Source organism: Lathamus discolor, chromosome 3 (genome assembly GCF_037157495.1).
Source record: "Lathamus discolor isolate bLatDis1 chromosome 3, bLatDis1.hap1, whole genome shotgun sequence".
In the NCBI taxonomy this organism is placed as follows: domain Eukaryota; kingdom Metazoa; phylum Chordata; class Aves; order Psittaciformes; family Psittacidae; genus Lathamus; species Lathamus discolor.
In genome coordinates, this window is record NC_088886.1 from 16,400,040 (window position 1) to 16,407,346 (window position 7,307).

Below are 7,307 nucleotides of genomic sequence, written 5' to 3' on the forward strand. Positions count from 1 at the left end.
TATTCGAAGTATTCACAGTTGTTATCTACTCCCTAATGATCAGAGATGTTTTAGAAGTAATTCGGGGGGTGGGGAGGGAGGAAAGAGGTTACCACAATTCAGGAGTTCTTTCCACCTCCCTTAATCAAGAAAAGATGGAAAGAGCCAGAAGTCATTCAGCAATTTGTCATTCTCTCGTTCTTCTCCTTACCAGTCTGTGCTGAATGGCATGTGGGGTTTTGTTGGGTTTTTTTAAGATTTCTACAATGTTTAGGTTCAGACAGATTGTGTGAAACTGAAGCACACATCTCATAAGCATGCAGCTTAATGATTCAGATGCTCTTGAAAAAATGGGCATGTTTATTTCTACAAATGATACACTAGCATCCAGAGCTTGACAGAGGCAGCTTTAATAAATTAATATTAAACATTACATGAGTAACATGTTTCCACACCTCTCCTCCAGGTAAGGCTGAACATTGTACCACATCCCACCTCACCATTCAGCCTTTGCTTCCATGACAAGGGAGACCACACTCATTGTTAGCACATCCATATTGATGGGATTTTGGGCAATCCATGGTGACCTCTTCGTAATGACTATATTACAGCCCTGTCTGCCAATGAACTACTGTTTGCACTAAGTACAATTTGTTTCTTTCATTACAACTGTTGTTAGCAGTATACACCAGCAATAACACACTGCTGAAGACACTGCAAGGAGTAAAGTAGCAAGCTGTCCTACATGGATGTGTATGGTAGGGATTTGCTGACCCCACAGACCCAGTCTCTGAGCTATCATCTATAAGTCACTGTAACAAGTTTCTTCATTCTGCCTTCACTGAGATACCAATTCCTTTGTTAACTGAAAATGCTTTACACCTGAGATTTTGTTTCTCTAAAACCAGAAGGAAGAAAAGGAATGCAAGACCTAAAATTGCATTAATGAAATTAAGTCCCCTAACACATACTGCAAAGCATTCACACCATGAAGTCGAAACTTGCGTACATTTGGTCATGTTTTTTAATTTGTGCATTACCCAACTGGGATAACAGTATTTTTAATGCCCTTGAAGTGAAAACATATTTTTTACTCAAAATTTTTAAAGCTGACACATATCTAAACCATAAATGAGACATGGTCACTCCATTTCTCTTCCTCCCCACCAAAGGCAGGCGCAGTGCTTTGTGCTTCATCTGCCTCCAGCAGCTCCCTGCTCCTCCTCTCCTGGCTTACTAGCAGCTAGGAACAGCAAGCTTTCTACTCGCTACAGCTTCAGACCAGGGCTTGTAATTCTATCCTACTAAAATGCAGCATCCTTTCAGCAGGCAAACTATTACATGGAAATATTTTAAAAGTAGGATTTTTTTTTATTATACTTTTTTTAAAGAGGAGGCCAAAATTCACTGAAGTTTGCTTATAATGAAAATATTTCAACAAGTGAAGCATAACAATGCAATATTAAGTCTAATATTGGTGACATTTCACAGATCTTGTTAAAAACTAGGGAGCAGGCTTTATTTGAACTTTGTTGCCCTTATATTAGATTTCTTTTTTAGAATTAATTTATTTCCTTGTAGTTCTCATTATGTTTTTATTGCATTCATGGAATAGTGAAGCATTTCTCTAACTAATTTAACACCTGTAAATTCCCATGGCTGCTAATGAAAGACTGTGTAGACTACCAGATAAATTTCTAATTCATATTTCAAAGGTTGTGAGTTCAAATCCTATTAAGGTTGTACTTATTAATGTTTCTATTAACTCTTTTCCATATCTGAAATTATAGATTGAATTAATATTTCCAATTTTTCTAAAGAAGACATGGCTGCTCCAAAATGTCACACAAAGAGAGGACAAGGAAGGAGAAGGAAACAAACTTAGTAAAGGGACATTTCAGATGCAACATCTGCACTTTCCAAAGGATAATGCCATTCTTGCAACGAAAGGCAAAAACCACTGAACTGCACGTCTTGAATCCTTCAAGTAAAAATAAATTCTGGCATATATGAAATGGTGAAAATCCGTAGTTTCTTCCATATAGTTCAACTGCATTGACTGAAGCTTTGGCTTCCATTCCTGCCTTTCCAGTGCACTTTTCTTTCCAACATTCATCATTTAACCTCCCACTGCCTCAGTTTATTCATCTGTAAAATGGATGCAATACTTATTGACCTCCTAGTTTAATAATCCTTAATCCTTTGCACATCTATAGCTATTTCCATTAGAATTTTAAAACTAATAAATTAAATGCAACTCCAGTGGGATTTTGTCAGATTTAATTCATTAGTTATGAGATTCTTAATGGAACAGCAATAGATGTTCAAAGGATTAATTATAGCTAAAAAACAAGCACTTAGAAAACTGTTTCGCTATATCAAAAAGAATATATCTCTAGAAATAACCCTGCCCAATGAGACCAGGAGCTAAGCAACCTCTAATATTGTCCTTGACTGACATATCTTTAAATGCAGCAGCATTCTGGAACAATGCTCTAATTTATGCTGACACAGTATCTACATCTGTTATCATAAATAATTATGCAAAAGGTTGGAGGATATTTTTTTTAATATGTTGTTTTGCATATTTGATAACATCTGAGGAGCTGTATTTTGAGCAGCCATTAAAGAAAATAATTTGAGATTCCCTTCCCATTTCTTGAACAGTAATTACTTTTTTCAAAACCAGATCATTTTGTCAGAGTAACATCATATTATCCCCCTGTATTTGCAATTTACAACTATCCACTGTACTCTTACACTGACCTACATGTCACAGGGCAAAAGAAGTGGGCTGTTATTTCCATTCATTTCTCTAGTTTATTTTGCTTCTCAATCACTTCTTAATGAGTTTATAGCACATATTTTCAATTAATGCATACAACATTCTATTGAAATGTCAAAAAATCCATCTGGACCCAAAAATCTGCACCTATAATTTAGATCGGTTCAAAAATCCCACCAAAACAAATTTTCAAAAAAAACACAGGAATTTTTGAGCCTGAATCTGGATCATCTCTTTAAGAGAAAAAGTGAACGTATAAGCATCAGAAACACCTTTATTTATCTGGTAATTTAAAATGCAGCTTGTTCTCCCATTTGGCTTTCTCCAAATCGATGTAAAACTGCTCAGACCTATTAGGCTCCAGTTCAGAGACAAAAATACCTATTTTCCCTACACATGCTATGATAGCATGAGTCACCAAAAACCCCAAAGTGTACAGTTTCTGGTGGAAAGGTTTGTGAGCAGTACCCCATAACTGACAGTACCGTATGTTCTGATTCACAGCAGCCACTGTGCAAGGTCAGAAACTTTTTGACTAACTTCTTCCATTAATTTTAGCACTGCTTTGTACTGTGCCTCATGTTTGGGCCACGTTTATACCTTTAGCCCAATGACGGCTGCAGACTGCAGCTTCCCTGCCGGAATTTGCTTTGAAAAACACTGACTGACAAGTTCCCCTTTGTTCATTTTCTGGGAAAAAAATAATACATATATCTGAGGGTCATGCTCTTGGTATTTTCAGAGCTCTGAAAACTCTAGAGACATAAGGGAGACAGAGCTGACTTCTTACCGTTGATCACAAACTCCATCACAAGGAGAAAGAAGATTGAGGCCTTGATGTAGACTGTCAGGATTTATACCAAGGGGGGCTGCCTTCAAAAGAAGGCTGTGGATAAATAAAAAGCCGGATACCAGGCTCTTCAGACAGAGCATTAGAATCAAGGTGCATGTGCTGAGAAGCCCATCAATAGTATTTCTGCAACAACAACCTGCCAAGAAAACTAGGGAGGCTCTGAAAAATGAGTGAACGGGGAATGGGAGAAAGAGTTTGTTTATCCATATGGTAACAACATTCACACGGCTCCTAGTAACATGCAAGATGTAGTAATGTACTTGAGAGGAAATCATTTTAAAATATATTGTCTCCAAATTCTTATGATTCATACTAGCTTATAAAATCCTTAGGGCCAAATACCACAGTCCCTCCTCAGCCCTCATTCAAGGAAAATCTGCTCAAAATCAATAAGAGTTTGCTTATATAAGGAAAATGTGAAAACTAAGGATAAACTAGGGCTATGATTCACAGTACACATGAAAATTATTTTGCTTGTTTCAAAATACATCATAATAAAAAGATGCTATCCCACTGATGACCTAGTCTTCAAAATCTTTACACATTTATTAATGTAACTGAACACCAACTTCAGCATACGTGCAAACCCAAAGTGTTTCTATCACCTGGCTGCCAGTTTACACATCTGAATGCCCTGGTCCATTCTGCTAAGTGTCCAGAAACCATCAGCCCCCTATACTGTATGAGCTTTCTTGTTCACGCAACTCCATAGGAGTGTTTTGAGAACAGGCTATATGTGATGAGGATGGGATATGTACATTTTTTACAGTGCCTCTGCATAAAAATAACAGTCCTATCCATTATTTTTTTTTTTTATTTTACCTTCTAATAACACAATCTGGGATTTGTTTTGGAAGATTTGAGTGCTGCAGAATAATTTATCTCTCACAAAAAAAAACATTACCATGACAAATATTTAGCTATTACACAGGTCATGTTTAATTCATTTTACTAAGTAAGAATGTTATTAGTACAGACGCTTATGAAAATAAGTAGGATTGGTTTATTATTTGTAAATAATCTCTAGTGAATTTTCCTAAACATGAAAAGGACAAAGGCACTTCGCAAAAGATGCAAATCACACAGCAAATTATTAGGCATACTCTTTTCTTACTTTTAAAAAATGGAGACAGAAAAGTCTGCCCAGCATCAGACACTGATGCAGATTTTAGGGTTTCCTGCATTTAATCATCTCTGTGGAGAAGTGTGAGCCAGGGGATTTCAGCCAGTTCTACACCACTTCTCTCATTATATTTTCACTTCTTTCATTCACCCTAACTTATTCCGCTCACTGATACCAGATTCTTGGTTTAGACTACAAAATGCAGGGAATAACACAATAAACCAAAACTGCCCAAATTTTAGTAGTATGTGTACTTCTGCTTTTCCTCTTCCATTATTTCCTTTTATTTTGTATTCATTCTTTATTCCACCCCTTTATCATCATTCTCTGATCAGACACACCATTGCAAACCTCTCCCTACCCAATCACTTTCATACTTTTAATTTTCTTATACTCTAACCTCCTCCTACCAGCAGGTCTATTTCCCAAACTGTTTCATGATACTTAAGGCTCTCCTTAACTCTCTCTTTTACCATCTTACCTCTTTTTCAGTTTTTGCTCCTAACAGCCTTTACATCTCCATCACTCACATTCAGCACAGCACATTTAGGAATTTAGCTTTTTTTCCCTCCTTATATGTCTTTCACAATACCTATACTCTCTGCTGCACCCTGATCCCTCCCCTGCTGCAAAATTTCCCTATGAAGTGAGTTTTTCGCACCCTCTTTCTCCAAGATGTTTTCTGAAGACAAAGCAAGATTTCTCATCAGCCTCTTTGCTGACACATTAGTACATCTCTCCCTCTTACTATGCAGCAGAACAGCCTGTGTGTGCATAATGGAGTATATATTCTAGCAGATTGCAAGGATGGTGGGTGTTAAAAATGCATAAATGTGTGTATATGTGCATGCTGGTATGTGTGGGTGCGCATATAGATGCCAATTGCCAGCTACATTCCTAGACTCTATGAATGACTGCAACATGCACCAGAACTTTATCGTTATTAAATTCTACTTCCAAATCATACTGTAAAAATATTTTGCCTTAAGCAAATTAAAGCAGATACAGAAGCATAGTATGAAATACAAAATGTCTCCACCTGATATCCTTGAATCTGTTAGAGAATCTGAACTCAAACTAGAACACAAGGACAGTACAAGTGACAGGATTATTATATTTTTTTATGTAATAAAAATAGAAATCAAAACTGCTGAGTCTCATTATGATATGATATGATATGATGATATGCTATTTCAAAGGAATTATTCTGCTACTGGACTGCAGAAGTTAGAGAAGCAGCTGCCTGTTGGCATGAGGCAGCTATGAGCACAGGGGACAAGAATCCATGGGAATGACGCAGACTCTGGCTAAGAACAGAGGATAAAGGAACAACAACATCCACCTAATAGGCAAGGACAAGCATGCAGATGTTAAAAACTTCTCCTGAACCCAAGTGAATCTCTAAACTGAGGAGCCCCATGGGTCTGAAAATACACGTTCTCTTTAGATGAACAGAATGTATTTCAAATATTGAACTCTTTCGTAGAACTAGATATGAGCACGTCCATACAACTTAACTTGGCAGTTCCTAGTGCACACCCATGAAAAAAGGTTTGTTCCATGAAGGGAAGTGTAATGAGACAGGAATCTCAACACGTCATTTTCTAGATTCCTGAAGACATTTCAAACAACACTCAAACTATCTCAGTTTCACAAATGAAATATAAACTACTGACATATCTGTTTTCCAGAAGCCTATTTTTTTCATACGATTTCTTTGCAGTGAAGCACCATGACTAAGGAGACTATGCCTCCTGCTAACCTCTCACCTCCAAATTCTGCTGTTGCCTCTTTATTCTTCTTTTATACCTGTTGTTTTTCAGTGCAGACTGATAACCTGGAGGTCACGTTAATCCTCATGTAGCAAGCCAACTGCATTTCATCTGAGTTACTAACAAGAGAGGCACTTTAGTGCTACCGCATCTCTGAAAGTACTACCCGGATGGTTCTCTACACACGTAAGAGGTTGCGTTTCCCATTCATTAGAAAGCAAAAGCATGCAGAAAAAAATCTTTTTTTCACTTGTAATATAAGATGGGCTACTACATCATATATTAGCCCAGTAATACATCACTAACCACTAACCATCACTGGTGCTGAATTGCCATCCCTTTGCTCCCCAAGAGCTTGGTAAAGCAAGTTCACTTCTCTGTGTATCTTGATTCGACAAACATCAAAACACGCAAGCTTTGAGTACTCCGAGATTTAGAGGCCAAAATTTTCTATTAGGCAAACAGCTTAAAAGTGCAAGAACAGTTTTACAGATAAGATACACTCAAGTAAGCTGATTTTAATCTGCACCCAAAATACAGGAAAAATCTTTTCATCTCTCATGTAATTTATTTAGAAATATTTTTTCTCTTTTCTGTTTCTCTGTCTCCCCACTTTCAAAAGGCAAATGACAAAAAAAAAGCAATGACGCTCACTGCTGACACTCTTCAAAAAGTGTAAGTGTGATAACCAGAATTAAATGCAAACGTAGGACATTGGCAGAATAATACCAGAGACAGGAATAATTTCACGAATCACCTCACATTTACCTACTCATCAGTTCTACAAACTGGAAC